This window comes from Oncorhynchus mykiss, chromosome 27 (genome assembly GCF_057628025.1).
Source record: "Oncorhynchus mykiss isolate SJ-2025 chromosome 27, ASM5762802v1, whole genome shotgun sequence".
Taxonomy (NCBI): domain Eukaryota; kingdom Metazoa; phylum Chordata; class Actinopteri; order Salmoniformes; family Salmonidae; genus Oncorhynchus; species Oncorhynchus mykiss.
This window is the reverse complement of record NC_143048.1, coordinates 20,605,151-20,620,787: the sequence shown is the minus strand read 5'-3', so window position 1 is coordinate 20,620,787 and position 15,637 is coordinate 20,605,151. Positions and strand designations below refer to the sequence as shown.

The window sequence follows — 15,637 nt, the reverse complement described above, 5'->3', positions numbered from 1 at the left end:
CCTTTCATGTCAGCCACTTGTCTCCCAGTCACCACGCATGCGTGCGGTCTGATTAACTCTAATAGTGCGTATCTCTCCCACTGCATCCATGTCTCACTCCACTGCACCACTGACAGGCCTTGTAATGGTGGTGGTGGTGTGTGGAAGAGATCTGCACGCTCCACACACAGCTGTTCCCTGTGGGCGTGCGGATACTGCCAGGGGGTGGGTGACTGTTTATTCCTGGTGCCAATTCATTAAACAAACTCTGGGTGACAGCTCCATCCCTGCATCCCATCTGTCCTGCTCTCCTCCATCAGTAGTCCTCTCATTCTTCAATCTCTCACTTTTCCTCTCATCCAAAATTGAAAAGGTGCATTTGTAACAGAAGGTAATGAACAAACACCCAACAACACCAACACATAACCATCAGCTTGTTCTATATTATATTTGGGGTTTAGGAAAGTGGCGCAGATATGAAGCATGAGCAATCTGAAACCAATCTGAAACGATCTTGAACGCTACCCCACTTCCTTCTGTGAATGCTCAGTGTACTGATGGGGACCAAAATGTTGTGTTTGTGAACACAATATGCGCGTGCGTGACAAGTAGGCGTGTCTTGAGTTGCAGGCTGTCATGGATGATCCTCTTGACAAACTCCAGCTCTCCGCCCTCAGCCATGATCTCTGTCACCCCACCTGTGTTCACTGAGCTGGGGGGAGGACGACGAGGGTTCCTGGAATTTACCCCCTGGGGAGAGGAGGACAGAAAGGGAGGGGAGGAAGAAGGGAGGGGAAAAAAAGAGGGTCATGGGGAGAGTAATAAAGGGTAAGAGAAAGAGGAAACGTGACAGGAAAAGAAGGAAAATGAGAAAAAAATGATCTGTGAAAAGGAGATGAATAAAGCAGTTATTCCAGATACTCAAAACACTTTCAATCTAAAATAGGCCTTACCTTAGCCTCTAGTTGGTTGGCGAAGAGGGGAGGGTTACAAATGCAGAAGTCATAGACAATGGCTGACTTTAGAGCGTCCATTAATAGGGTCTTCTGGGGAACTTGAGACAGGGCAAGGACACGTTATCAACAAGGTTTCAAGCCATCTTCCTTTCAGTAGTACATTACATTACGGCTACCAATGGCCAACTTGCCACTGACCTTTGAGGAGGTCATAGAGGTTGTTCTGCTCTATGCTCCTAGTGTCTATAAGCTATAAATCAGTTATAGCCTCTCATAGCACCACATAATGAAACAGTTGACCTTTGATGAGGTCCGAGAGGTTGTTCTGCTCTATGCTCCTAGTGTCTATAAGCTATAAATCAGTTATAGCCTCTCATAGCACTACATAATGAAACAGTTCACCTTTGATGAGGTCTGAGAGGTTGTTCTGCTCCACGTTCCTGGTGGCGTAATCAAAGCAGATGTCATCTACCTCAGTAGCCAGGTAATGCCAGCCATTCATAGAGGCTCCCAGCAGGGGGTAGATACAGGACGCTCCAGTACCTGGGGATATAACACACTACGTGAGGAACAGGGTGTGTGTCTGAGTGTTAGTGTCTGTGGCAGTCTTTTTAATGCCACTCCCGCTGTCTCCTATTGTCCATAACAGAATAATAAGAGGTGAGCCAGACAGCCATGATCAGATCATCCAGGCCTAACAGAGACCAGGGCCTCTAATCTAACTGACCACAGTGAGGTCCCCTGGGACAGTAGAGATGGGTGAGATGGCCCCCGGCCAGGTTAAGGCTTGGGAGAGTAATTCCCTGTGGATATCCATCAGGAGAGTGACATCTCCAATCAGCTTACAGAATGGACCAGGGTCACCAATCACTAACCTGTTTCTCTCTCTAATGAGCTAACTGACACACATCACAGTCTTTGATAGAGCAGGAAACCAGCCATGACATGTGGATGGGGATTTGGCCAGTGATCAACAGGAAATAGATGTGGGATCTGAAGGTGGACATGCCAACAATCATGCAGCCCCTCTCTGCCAGTCTGTAATGCCAACTGGCAGCCAGCTGCTCTGGGACTAGTTAGAGTCAGCCTGTATTAAAAACATGTCTCAGAGTAGGAGTACAGATCTAGGATCAATCTTATTATGATCTCAAAGGCAAAACCTATCTTATATCAGCACTACTCTAAGACTTCAAATATGTGTCTTGGGCTAGACCTGCGCCAGGCAGCACCTCTCTCCCGGCCTGAAAAGTGCATCGTCAGGCAGCTGCCCTTATAGGCTATGTCCCAAATGGCACCCCAATCACTATACAGCACACTACTTTTGACCAGGACCCATTGGGCTTTGGTCAATGCACATTGTAGGGAATAGGGTGCAATTTGGGATGCAACCACGATGAGTCATACCCAGAAAGATTACTGCTGGAGGAATATACCCTGAGCAAACAAACACGATCACACATTAAATACCTTTATCACTCTCCATTACTGATGTGATGTTTGTATGCGAATTAATGAGAGTTTATTCATCCTATTCAGCATCGAGGATATTTGTGCACTTTCTTTATATAGACAGGTGAGAAATCCACCATCTGATGTAACAACTAAGAACCAGTGGAGGGATTAAAGGGACAGGCCATATAAAAGCCATCTATTCTTCTACAGAAACAGGACATAGGATCGGAGTGGTGGTAATTATGCATCCTAGCAATTATGGTTGAACCAACATGGATGGTTCATTTGGGTTCATTTCAAGGGAGAGAGAACAGGATCGGCAGAGGGGCCATATTTATAGTGGTTATTGGAGGTCATAATTCTACCGATGTCGATGCCCCTGCGTGGTTCCCCTTGGCCTCCGACCAGGTTCTCCACCCAGTGGATGTAGTTGAGTCTGAGGCACGGTGGGGATGAGACGCTCCAGAGGGATGTCCATGGTCAGCCCAAAGTCTTCCTTCAGCAGGGTACAGGTCAGGGCTCGCACCGCCTCTGGCTCCTTGAAGTTCAGCCTGCAGGAGAGGGGGGGGAACAGTTACAATGCTAAAGTATCTACCCCTATAAACCAAAACCACAAGTAACTACACCTATAAACCCAGCCGTAACACATTTTTTGGAAACTCACAAAGAGCTACTAACCACAAGCCCTAAATAGAAATGGCAAATCAATTCTACCCCAACAGTGACTACCCTGCCACTGCTGCTTCTCCTAAAGACCACCCTACAGGCTTCCACTGACACAATGTCACATAAACCACCAATCTTCCAGGCAGCACTAGACTGCATTCACACCTTCCTCCATATCACTCATAGCCCAGTGCTCCATATCACCCATAGCTCCATATCCCTCATAGCCCAGTGCTCCATATCACCCATAGCTCCATATCACTCATAGCCCAGTGCTCCATATCACTCATAGCCCAGTGCGCCATATCACCCATAGCTCCATATCACTCATAGCTCCATATCACCCATAGCTCCATATCACTCATAGCTCCATATCACCCATAGCTCCATATCACTCATAACTCCATATCACCCAATAGCCCAGTGCTCCATATCACCCATAGCTCCATATCACTCATAGCTCCATATCACCCAATAGCCCAGTGCTCCATAGCTCCATATCGCCCATAGCCCCATAGCTCCATATCGCCCATAGCCCCATATCACTCATAGCCCAGTGCTTCATATCGCCCGTAGCTCCATATCACTCATAGCCCAGTGCTCCATATCGCCCATAGCTTCATATCACCCCATATCGCCCATAGCTCCATATTGCCCCATATCACTCATAGCCCAGTGCTCCATATCGCCCGTAGCTCCATATCACTCATAGCCCAGTGCTCCATATCACCCATAGCTCCATATCGCCCATAGCTCCATATCACTCATAGCCCATAGCTCCATATCGCCCATAGCCCCATATCGCCCATAGCCCCATATCGCCCATAGCTCCATATCGCCCATATCCCCATATTGCCCATAGCTCCATATCGCCCATAGCCTCATATCGCCCCATATCACTCATAGCCCAGTGCTTCATATCACCCGTAGCTCCATATCACTCATAACCCAGTGCTCCATATCGCCCATAGCTCCACATCGCCCCATATCGCCCATAGCTCCATATCGCCCCATATCACTCATAGCCCAGTGCTCCATATCGCCCGTAGCTCCATATCACTCATAGCCCAGTGCTCCATATCGCCCATAGCTCCATATCGCCCATAGCTCCATATCACTCATAGCCCAGTGCTCCATATCGCCCATAGCTCTATATCGCCCATAGCTCCATATCGCCCATAGCGCCCATAGCTCCATATCGCCCATAGCCCCATATCGCCCGTAGCTCCATATCACTCATAGCCCAGTGCTCCATATCGCCCATAGCTCCATATTGCCCATAGCTCCATATCGCCCATAGCTCCATATCACTCATAGCCCAGTGCTCCATATCGCCCATAGCTCCATATCGCCCATAGCTCCATATCGCCCATAGCTCCATATCGCCCATAGAACCATATCGCCCATAGCTCCATATCCCCCCTAATTACTGCTCATCGCACGTCAACCACCACAATGAAACCCGATGACAAATTAAATAAGGAGCTTATCAATATACACTTCCTCACTTAATGATACAGAAATAATATTTTCCAGCATTAACCAGACCCCCACCAAACAGACCCCCACACCTCCTTCTCTACATTTCTATGATTTTCACTGACTGGAAAGCACGTTTTGGGTTTGGGAAACACACAGACAGAGACACTGCCTGGAAAGCATGTTTTGGGTTTGAGAGACAAAGAGAAGGGACAGATGTGTAATTAACCAGTCTGTCTGCATTCACACCTCCACAGACAGCAATTAGACACCTCCTGGTGATAGGTTGTCTGGCACCTCCTTGCTGGGTTTGGGGGACAAGAAGGAGAGTGTATCCACCACAACTACGGCGGAGAGGAGAGACTATCACTGATGACGAGCAGCACTACAGGGCGAGGACGAGTTAGTTTCCCCAAAAGGCACATAGCCTGAGTTATATAGTACATATGTGACAGACTGGGGATCGAACCCGTGTCCCTCAAGATGGTGTTAGCCCGCTGAGCTAAAGCCTATCCACTAGCTCAGAGTGTCTTCAGGTCTCACAGTTCCGCTCTTCTCAGAGTCTCGTTCAGAGCCTGCCTGCCCAGCCCCCTATTTTTAGACCGTGACGAGTGTGCACGTATGTACTGCAGAACACTACAACGGCAGGTCTCCATGGCAACCACCCGGTCCCACCGGCACACACAGGCAGTCAGCTCACGTAAATCCAGCCACGCTGGAGCAATATGGCTGATACCGGAAGAAGCGTGAGCGTGCACGAGATCGAGACATACATTGTAGGGTGGATGTTTGTGCACCAGGCGGTGGTGGCGATGGACGGTGTGGGGCATGGGACAAACCCGGTAAAACATGTTTATGAGAGAATTAATCTTGTAGGTGTGCAGGTGTTACAGGAATAAGATGAGTGAGGTGGATGGCAAATGATAAGGGAGGCCTAAGGGAAATTTTCGTAATGAAAACAGAGAAAGGTTGTGCGAGGGAGGTAGGTTGAAATCTTCGGAAGGTTGTGGGCTGTGGTGGATGAGTGGACAGGGAGAGTTCTGGTCTCCCTACGGACTCCAAACTGCCTGGGCAGAGAGGCAAACTCAGCAATTTCTCTCTGCATTAGGAAATACAGATTGTGAGAAACAGATGACAGTAACAAAGAGAAAGAGGGAGTACATCAATTAGAAGGGAGGGGGTGGGATGGTGTGTGTGTGTGTGAGACAGAAAGTGTGAGAGAGAGCAAAATAACAGCAGAGGGAGACAAAGAAAAATATGAGGGAAGTGAAACTGATGAGCACTAGAACAGTCCTAGGGCAGTGAGATGAACAAACCCATATCTACCTAGGGAACCAACTGCCGCAGCTGAAGAAGCCAGCAGCAAGTAAGCCCCACGCCTCCACCCTCCGCTAGCGTAGTCCATCAGCACAGAGAGAGATGGAGAGGTGACCTTCAGGGCAAACTCATTTTTATTCTGAATGCACAGTAAAATTATTTTACAGATTAGCAGCTCCTCTTCCCACTTCAGGTTGTGCACTGAACACAAACTGTATTGACTGTTCCTCATTCAGAGGTGTAGCCAAGACTGCACTTTAAATTAAGGCACTTCTAAGTATGTAGAAGAGCTTATTAGGTATAACGAAAAAAATATTTCAAGGGGAAGTTGAAGCCATTCAAAGAAGCCACATTTATCTTCAGTAAAGCGCTCTACCAATCCAAGCCCATGCAGATCAGGGGGTATCATCGGTTAACGAGCGAACCAATCAGAGAGGTCCTGGTAATCAGTTGGCTGTAATCAGTAACCCAGTCGACCAATCAAGGAGGTTGAGGTGATTTAGTGCACTTCCACCATATAAGCTACCTATCCAGTTCATTCAAATCTGAAAGGTTAGTACATTGCCTTCAGAAAGTATTCATACCCCTTGATTTATTCCACATTTTGTTATGTTGCAGCCCGAATTCAAAATGGATTAAATATATAATTTTCCACCCATCTTCACACAATACCTCATAATGACAAAGTTAAAACATGTTTTTAAAAATGTTAGCACATTTATTGAAAATGAAATGGAGAAATATCAAATTTAGATATTCACACACCTGAGTCAATACTTAGTAGAAGCAGCTGTGAGTCTTTTGGGGTACGTCTCTAAGAGCTTTGCACACCTGGATTGAACATTTTTTGCCCGTTATTCTTTTAAAAATTATTCATGCTCTGTCAAGTTGATTGTTGATCATTGCTAGACAGCCATTTTCAACTATTGCCATAGATTTAAGCCAATTTCAGTCAAAACTGTAACTAGGCCACTCTGGAACATTCAATGTCGCCTTGGTAAGCAACTCCAATGTAGATTTGGCCTTGTGTTTAAGGTTATTGTCCTGCTGAAAGGCAAATTTGTCTCCCAGTGTCTGTTGGAAAGCAGATTGAACAAGATTTCCCTGTTCTCACAGCTGTATTATGTTTATTTGTAATCAATAAACAAATCCCTAATCCTGGCCAATGACAATACCCATAACATGATGCAGCCATCAGCTTCCTTAAAAATATGAAGAGTGGTACTCAGTGATGTGTTGAGTTGGATTAGCCCCCCTTGGGTTGTGCCGTGGCGGAGATCTTTGTGGGCTATACTCAGCCTTGTCTCAGGATGGTAAGTTGGTGGTTGAAGATATCCCTCTAGTGGTGTGGGGGCCGTGCTTTGGCAAAGTGGGTGGGGTTATATCCTTCCTGTTTGGCCCTGTCCGGGGGTGTCCTCGGATGGGGCCACAGTGTCTCCTGACCCCTCCTGTCTCAACCTCCAGTATTTATGCTGCAGTAGTTTGTGTGTCGGGGGGCTAGGGTCAGTTTGTTATATCTGGAGTACTTCTCCTGTCCTATTCGGTGTCCTGTGTGAATTTAAGTGTGCTCTCTCTAATTCTCTCTTTCGGAGGACCTGAGCCCTAGGACCATGCCTCAGGACTACCTGACATGATGACTCCTTGCTGTCCCCAGTCCACCTGGCCGTGCTGCTGCTCCAGTTTCAACTGTTCTGCCTTATTATTATTCGACCATGCTGGTCATTTATGAACATTTTAACATCTTGGCCATGTTCTGTTATAATCTCCACCCGGCACAGCCAGAAGAGGACTGGCCACCCCACATAGCCTGGTTCCTCTCTAGGTTTCTTCCTAGGTTTTGGCCTTTCTAGGGAGTTTTTCCTAGCCACCGTGCTTCTACACCTGCATTGCTTGCTGTTTGGGGTTTTAGGCTGGGTTTCTGTACAGCACTTTGAGATATCAGCTGATGTACGAAGGGCTATATAAATACATTTGATTTGATTTTGATGATTAGCCCCAAACACGTTGTATTCAGGACAAAAAGTGAATTTGTCTACCACATTTTTTGCAGGATACGTGTTTTGTAATATTTTTATTCTGTACAGGCTTCCATCTTTTCACTCATTTATGTTTGTTTATCCATCCTCAGTAATCTCCTATCACAACCATATAACCTTTTTAAAATCAGTATTGGCCTCATGGTAAAATCCCCGAGCAGTTTCCTTCCTCTCCGGCAACTGAGTTACAGTAGGAAGGACTCCTGAATATTTTTAACGACTGGGTGTATTGATACGCCATCCAAAATCTAATTGATAACTTCGCCATGCTCAAAGGGATATTAAGAGTCTGCTTTTCTATTTTAAACACATCTACCAATCAGTGCCCTTCTTTGCGAGGCATTGAAATACCTCCCTGGTCTTTGTGGTTGAATCTGTGCTTGAAATTCACTACTCGATAGAGGGATCTATATAGATAATTCTGTGTGGGGTACAGAGATGGGGGAAGTCATTCAAAAACCATGTAACCACTATTATTAAACACAGAATGAGTCCACACAAGCACATTTTTACTCCTGAACATATTTAGGCTTGCCATAACAAAAGGGGTCGAATACTTATTGACAAGACATTTCATCTTAGAGATGTACTAACAAAATTCCACTTTGACATTATGGGGTATTGTGTATAGATTAGTGACACAACCTTAAATTTAAATTCTGATTAACAACAAAATATGGAGAAAGCAAAGGGGTGTGAATACTTTCTGAAGGTACCATATTTGGTCTAGCTAGGGGCTCGTTTTCAGACTGATCCATACATATTTCTCATTTCACCTCCTCCTGCCTTCCACTGTGTTAATAATGCAAGCAGAGCACCAGGAAGGAACCCACTGTGAGATGGAAAGTTCAATTACTCCATTTATTAAAGGAAGGGAAAAACTCCTCTACCCACCATGGATGATTTCTCTGCTGGTAATATCTGCCCCCACCCCCCAAAAAAAGAATGACAGCCAAATGAAATGTCACCCAGAGAGCGTTGAATTTTTAATGTCCCCTCCTCCCCCTACTGCCGTGGCATCAAGGGTCGTCAGCCAGCCAGAGACAGCCATGATGGAACGCCTGGGCTGGGTCATCTTTCTGGTTCATGATTCCTAATCCCATCTCTCTCTGCCATCTGAGTCCCATCTATCCATCTCCTCTGTACTCATCTTCACCCCTCTCTCATCTCCCCTTTACTATTCACTCCATTCATACAAATTTTGCTCTGTGGTCTTGGTCTTTTTACTGTCCATGTATCTTCTATTGCTCTCCCTCCCTCCCTCTCCTTGACGAGAACCCCCAAAATATACTGCTCAAAAAAATAAAGGGAACACTAAAATAACACATCCTAGATCTGAATTAATTAAATATTCTTATTAAATACTTTTTTCTTTACATAGTTGAATGTGCTGACAACAAAATCACACAAAAATGATCAATGGAAATCAAATTTATCAACCCATGGAGGTCTGGATTTGGATTCACACTCAAAATTAAAGTGGAAAAACACACTACAGGCTGATCCAACTTTGATGTAATGTCCTTAAAACAAGTCAAAATGGGGCTCAGTAGTGTGTGTGGCCTCCACGTGCCTGTATGACCTCCCTACAACGCCTGAGCATGCTCCTGATGATGGTCTCCTGAGGGATTTCCTCCCAGACCTGGACTAAAGCATCTGCCAACTCCTGGACTGTCTGTGGTGCAACGTGGCGTTGGTGGAAGGAGCGAGACATGCGTCTCCAGACTGTCACGTCTGTCACATGTGCTCAGTGTGAACCTGCTTTCATCTGTGAAGAGCACAGGGCGCCAGTGGCGAATTTGCCAATCTTGGTGTTCTCTGGCAAATGCCAAACGTCCTGCACGGTGTTGGGCTGTAAGCACAACCCCCACCTGTGGACGTCGGGCCCTCATACCACCCTCCCGTCGGACCCACCCATGGAGTCTGTTTCTGACCGTTTGAGCAGACACATGCACATTTGTGGCCTGCTGGAGGTCATTTTGCAGGGCTCTGGCAGTGCTCCTCCTTGCACAAAGGCGGAGGTAGCGGTCCTGCTGCTGGTTTGTTGCCCTCCTACGGCCTCCTCCACATCTCCTGATGTACTGGCCTGTCTCCTGGTAGCGCCTCCATGCTCTGGACACTACGCTGACAGACACAGCAAACCTTCTTGCCACAGCTCGCATTGATGTGCCATCCTGGATGAGCTGCACTACCTGAGCCACTTGTGTGGGTTGTAGACTCCGTCTCATGCTACCACTAGAGTGAAAGCACCGCCAGCATTCAAAAGTGACCAAAACATCAGCCACGAAGCATAGGAACTGAGAAGTGGTCTGTGGTCACCACCTGCAGAACCACTCCTTTATTGGGGGTGTCTTGCTAATTTCCTATAATTTCCACCTGTTGTCTATTCCATTTGCACAACAGCATGTGAAATTTATTGTCAATCAGTGTTGCTTCCTAAGTGGACAGTTTGATTTCACAGAAGTGTGATTGACTTGGAGTTACATTGTGTTGTTTAATTGTTCCCTTTATTTTTTTGAGCAGTGTATATCTACTTTCACTTCTAAAGGCCAATTCTCTCGCATCCCTCTCGCCAAAGTTCTCACTCCCACCCTCCCCACATCCCCCTTTCAACTTCTTTCAATCATCTCCCACCCATCCCTGTTCAGGATGAAGACCTGTCTCACTGGTAGGTCTTTTTTCAGTTGAAGGATCTTGCACTTTTATGACTATTACATTTGTTCCATTGCACCAGGCCAGCTCAAAAAGGCACAGCTGAAATATTTGAAAGAAAACAAATAATATTTGAACCCATGCGGGTCTGGTAGTGAGCAAACTCTAGAGAAAGAGGTTGTTTGTCGTCTCCCTCTCGGGTCTGTCGTTTTGTCCATCAGTATGGTATTGAAGCTCTTTCTGTCTGTCAGTGTCTTTAGTTCTGTCAGCGAGTCATCTCTATCCGTCTGTCCTTCTGTCAGTTTGTCATGTACTGTATAGTAATGATTCTCTCTTCTGTAATCAACACCTGGCTGTTGCAGATGGACATCAAGCACATTTAAACAACTCTCCTCTGCCTCACTGCTCCCCCAGATATTCACGAAAAAAGCCACGCCAGATTGCTGATAAACTAACTACCTCACACGCGCTGCACATTCACAATGAAAATACCCACAACCCATGCCAATGTGCTTTCACTCACACAGTAGATGCTTGCACCTGGTGGTGACATCGGCATATGTGTCTGCAATCATCTGCATTTACACAATGTCATTTTCACACTGTACAGACCGTTGGCAATTTCACCACAAAGACGAGGCTGGATAATAATTTCCTGAAGTACGAATGAGAGGGGTGTACACACTAGAAGTCGACCGATTAATCGGAATGGCCGATTAATTAGGGCCGATTTCAAGGTTTCATTACAATCGGTAATTTTGGACGCCGATTTTTTAAATATTTTTTAACACCTTTATTTAACCTCTCTGTGCACGGAACCCGGTAGCGGGATGAAATTCGACAACAAACGGTGATCGCTACATAAATAGTAATATTAAACATGAATGAAAATACAAGTGTCTCACATGTTTCGAAAGCCTAGAATCTTGCTAATCCAACTGCGTTGTCAGATTTAAAAAAGGATTTACTGCGAAAGAATACAATGTGATTATCTGAGGATAGAGCCCCATAAAAAAAAAACTATTTCAACCAGCACAAGCGTAACAAAATCACAAACTGCAATAAAATAAATTGTTTACCTTTGACGATCTTCCGGTTTGCAATCCCAATGCTCATTTTTGCACAATGAATGGTCTATTGTTTGATAAAGTCAATTTTTATAGCCTAACACGAAACATTTTGTGAACCGCTTGTGTCCTGAATTCCGTCTCATTCCATTTTCGACGACACACTCGAGGTAAATACACACGCAAAACGTGACTTTTCCAGTCATATTTGGTTTCATTGCAATCAACTGGTTTGTTTGTAACACAACCAAACCTGATGGGTCATTTCGGGGGACGTATTGACTGAAAGAAACCGATTTGAAGACAACAAGTAATGACATCATTGTGCACCAATGATTTGCCCGCTGTTGATTGACTGTATTTTAACCCAATGACCACTGATCGACTTGAAATCTAGCTGGGTAGATAGCCAATGAGCTGAGGTAAACGGCAATATGTAATGTTTATGTATTGGAAGACCAACCCATGTAGTAAACTCCGGCGTAGAGAGGGTCATTCGCCATTGAAGTTTCATACCGGAAGGAGCAACGCATGTTGCGCACAGCATTGTTTTGGTAAAGCGCATATTCAGCTGTTTATATATCAATCAGCATGGAGACTAAGTCAGGGAAAGCTAAATCTAAGTCTAGATATACAGATGTACACACAATTTAGAAGAAATTGATCGAGGACGACTAATTTAGCGATTCCCAAATGGAGGAATATTTTTTGAACGGAGAGGACATAGTTTTGGACTGGTTCTTCTCATGCTAATACCGTTGTTTGAAATTAATAATATTAAATATTATTTATGACATGAAATAGCCTATTTGAGGCTGTTGAGGTGAGTTCAGGCCCACAACAATGGCCAAAGTGAAATGGAGACAGTAGATACAGCTGGTCTGTTGTAATATAATAAAGACAGTAGAGCTAGATGAAATGTCATAATATAAATGAGACAGTATATTTAGCAGGTCTGTCATAATATATTCAACCTTATGTTCCCTGTACTCTATATATATCTGTTTATTATACCTGTTGATACAGGGCTCAGTGACACCTACTCCGAATGGGAGCCCCCAGAGCCAAGGTGTCCATCCCCCACTGAAGCTGGTTCATCCAGCTCCTGCCACAAGTGGTGTTCATCTGTATACACATATATATATATACACATACAGTGCCTTGCGAAAGTATTCGGCCCCCTTGAACTTTGCGACCTTTTGCCACATTTCAGGCTTCAAACATAAAGATATAAAACTGTATTTTTTTGTGAAGAATCAACAACAAGTGGGACACAATCATGAAGTGGAACAACATTTATTGGATATTTCAAACTTTTTTAACAAATCAAAAACTGAAAAATTGGGCGTGCAAAATTATTCAGCCCCTTTAAGTTAATACTTTGTAGCGCCACCTTTTGCTGCGATTACAGCTGTAAGTCGCTTGGGGTATGTCTCTATCAGTTTTGCACATCGAGAGACTGAAATGTTTTCCCATTCCTCCTTGCAAAACAGCTCGAGCTCAGTGAGGTTGGATGGAGAGCATTTGTGAATAGCAGTTTTCAGTTCTTTCCATAGATTCTCGATTGGATTCAGGTCTGGACTTTGACTTGGCCATTCTAACACCTGGATATGTTTATTTTTGAACCATTCCATTGTAGATTTTGCTTTATGTTTTGTATCATTGTCTTGTTGGAAGACAAATCTCCGTCCCAGTCTCAGGTCTTTTGCAGACTCCATCAGGTTTTCTTCCAGAATGGTCCTGTATTTGGCTCCATCCATCTTCCCATCAATTTTAACCATCTTCCCTGTCCCTGATGAAGAAAAGCAGGCCCAAACCATGATGCTGCCACCACCATGTTTGACAGTGGGGATGGTGTGTTCAGCTGTGTTGCTTTTACGCCAAACATAACGTCTTGCATTGTTGCCAAAAAGTTCCATTTTGGTTTCATCTGACCAGAGCACCTTCTTCCACATGTTTGGTGTGTCTCCCAGGTGGCTTGTGGCAAACTTTAAACAACAGTTTTTATGGATATCTTTAAGAAATGGCTTTCTTCTTGCCACTCTTCCATAAAGGCCAGATTTGTGCAATATACGACTGATTGTTGTCCTATGGACAGAGTCTCCCACCTCAGCTGTAGATCTCTGCAGTTCATCCAGAGTGATCATGGGCCTCTTGGCTGCATCTCTGATCAGTCTTCTCCTTGTATGAGCTGAAAGTTTAGAGGGACGGCCAGGTCTTGGTAGATTTGCAGTGGTCTGATACTCCTTCCATTTCAATATTATCGCTTGCACAGTGCTCCTTGGGATGTTTAAAGCTTGGGAAATCTTTTTGTATCCAAATCCGGCTTTAAACTTCTTCACAACAGTATCTCGGACCTGGTGTGTTCCTTGTTCTTCATGATGCTCTCTGCGCTTTTAACGGACCTCTGAGACTATCACAGTGCAGGTGCATTTATACAGAGACTTGATTACACACAGGTGGATTGTATTTATCATCATTAGTCATTTAGGTCAACATTGGATCATTCAGAGATCCTCACTGAACTTCTGGAGAGAGTTTGCTGCACTGAAAGTAAAGGGGCTGAATAATTTTGCACGCCCAATTTTTCAGTTTTTGATTTGTTAAAAAAGTTTGAAATATCCAATAAATGTCGTTCCACTTCATGATTGTGTCCCACTTGTTGTTGATTCTTCACAAAAAAATACAGTTTTATATATTTATGTTTGAAGCCTGAAATGTGGCAAAAAGTCGCAAAGTTCAAGGGGGCCGAATACTTTCGCATATATATATATATATATATATATATATATATATATATATATATGGGGTGGGGGGTATCCTCTAGTAATTGGAGTAGTGCTGGACAGGCTAGACCACGGCCGGGGAGGTTTGGGACTTCAGTCCGTCATTAGCAGGAATCAAAGAAAAGCTAGCAACTCAGGACACTCTTCATCCTCTATCATCAAACAGAGACCGCGGGAAGAGGGAGAGGGGGAATGAGGGAAGGGGAAGAGAGTGAGCAAGACAGAAAGAGGATGCAGAGAAGAAGGAAAGGACAGAGACAAGATGGAGGTATAGAAAGTACACAAGGCAGAGAATAAGATGTGCTCTATTACGCACCGTCAGCTCCAGCCCAGCACCAGGTGCAGTGATGACTGCGCAGTTGAGTTGACATCAAAAACAACATTAACCCAATAGCCTCCCTTTCTTCTCCTGTCTGTCTGTATGTCTGGTCTTTCTCTCTATTGCACCTGGCCGCCTACCCAGCCATAATAACCTCTCCTGCAGCCACAGGCGGAGGCAATACTTGTCAACCAGGACTGCTGAGGGCTTTCAATCTAGCCTCTAAGCTTCTTAATGCAAGACTTTATTTTGCCTTGTAAATTAAATGTTTGACATTTATTTCTCATAGACCCCCACATCTCAATTCCAAATGAAAATTAGTCATCATGTTTTGTTTTTTTGAGGACCAGAATCCGAACCGGGAACGAAGGTGATCTATACTGTCCCAGAACATAACTTTTAAAAGCATGGGATCCGGTTAAACGTTCCTTTAAAGGAGTTTTTCTCCAGTCCAACAAAGTGCCTATGCAAAGCAAATTACTCTGTCACTCAGAAACCTATTTGAGTGTCTGCCTGCCAGCTGAAAATCTTTTGCCAGTGTGTGTGTGCGCGCTTAGACAACCTGCCCTCACCAGAAGAAGCATAAGCTGTGTTCGAATATTCATACTAACCTAACCCTACTATTTGTGATATAAATTGAGTATGTAGTTAGTATGCTAAAAGTTCCCGGATGTCATACTAAATTCACCAAAATGTGAAGAATACAGCAGAGGACACTAGGTACATGCGGTTCAGAAAATGCCAAAACGTTTTCAGATTTGAAGAGAATGGCGTATGGAGGATACAAATTCATTGCTTTAACTAATTTTGACAAATATTATGAAAATGTTGAGCAATGTAATAAAGTAATGACTTTTTAAATAAGTTACATTACACCCTATGTTGGCTGACAATTTGTTAGCTACACTATCCTTACGAACCTCATAGC

The 15,637-nt window shown here is 44.5% G+C and overlaps 1 pseudogene across 1 annotated transcript in view; it reads right to left on the bottom strand.

The window, feature by feature from the left end:
* Nucleotides 1-15,637, bottom strand: part of LOC110507704 (RNA N(6)-adenosine-methyltransferase mettl16-like) — a 29,329-nt pseudogene that overhangs the window by 9,913 nt on the left and 3,779 nt on the right. The window contains exons 3-6 of the transcript XR_016492426.1: nucleotides 2,753-2,938; nucleotides 1,338-1,478; nucleotides 933-1,033; nucleotides 590-729 (exon numbers count right to left, since the gene is read on the bottom strand). The product of XR_016492426.1 is annotated as an RNA N(6)-adenosine-methyltransferase mettl16-like (transcript). The remainder of the gene's footprint in view (nucleotides 1-589; nucleotides 730-932; nucleotides 1,034-1,337; nucleotides 1,479-2,752; nucleotides 2,939-15,637) is intronic.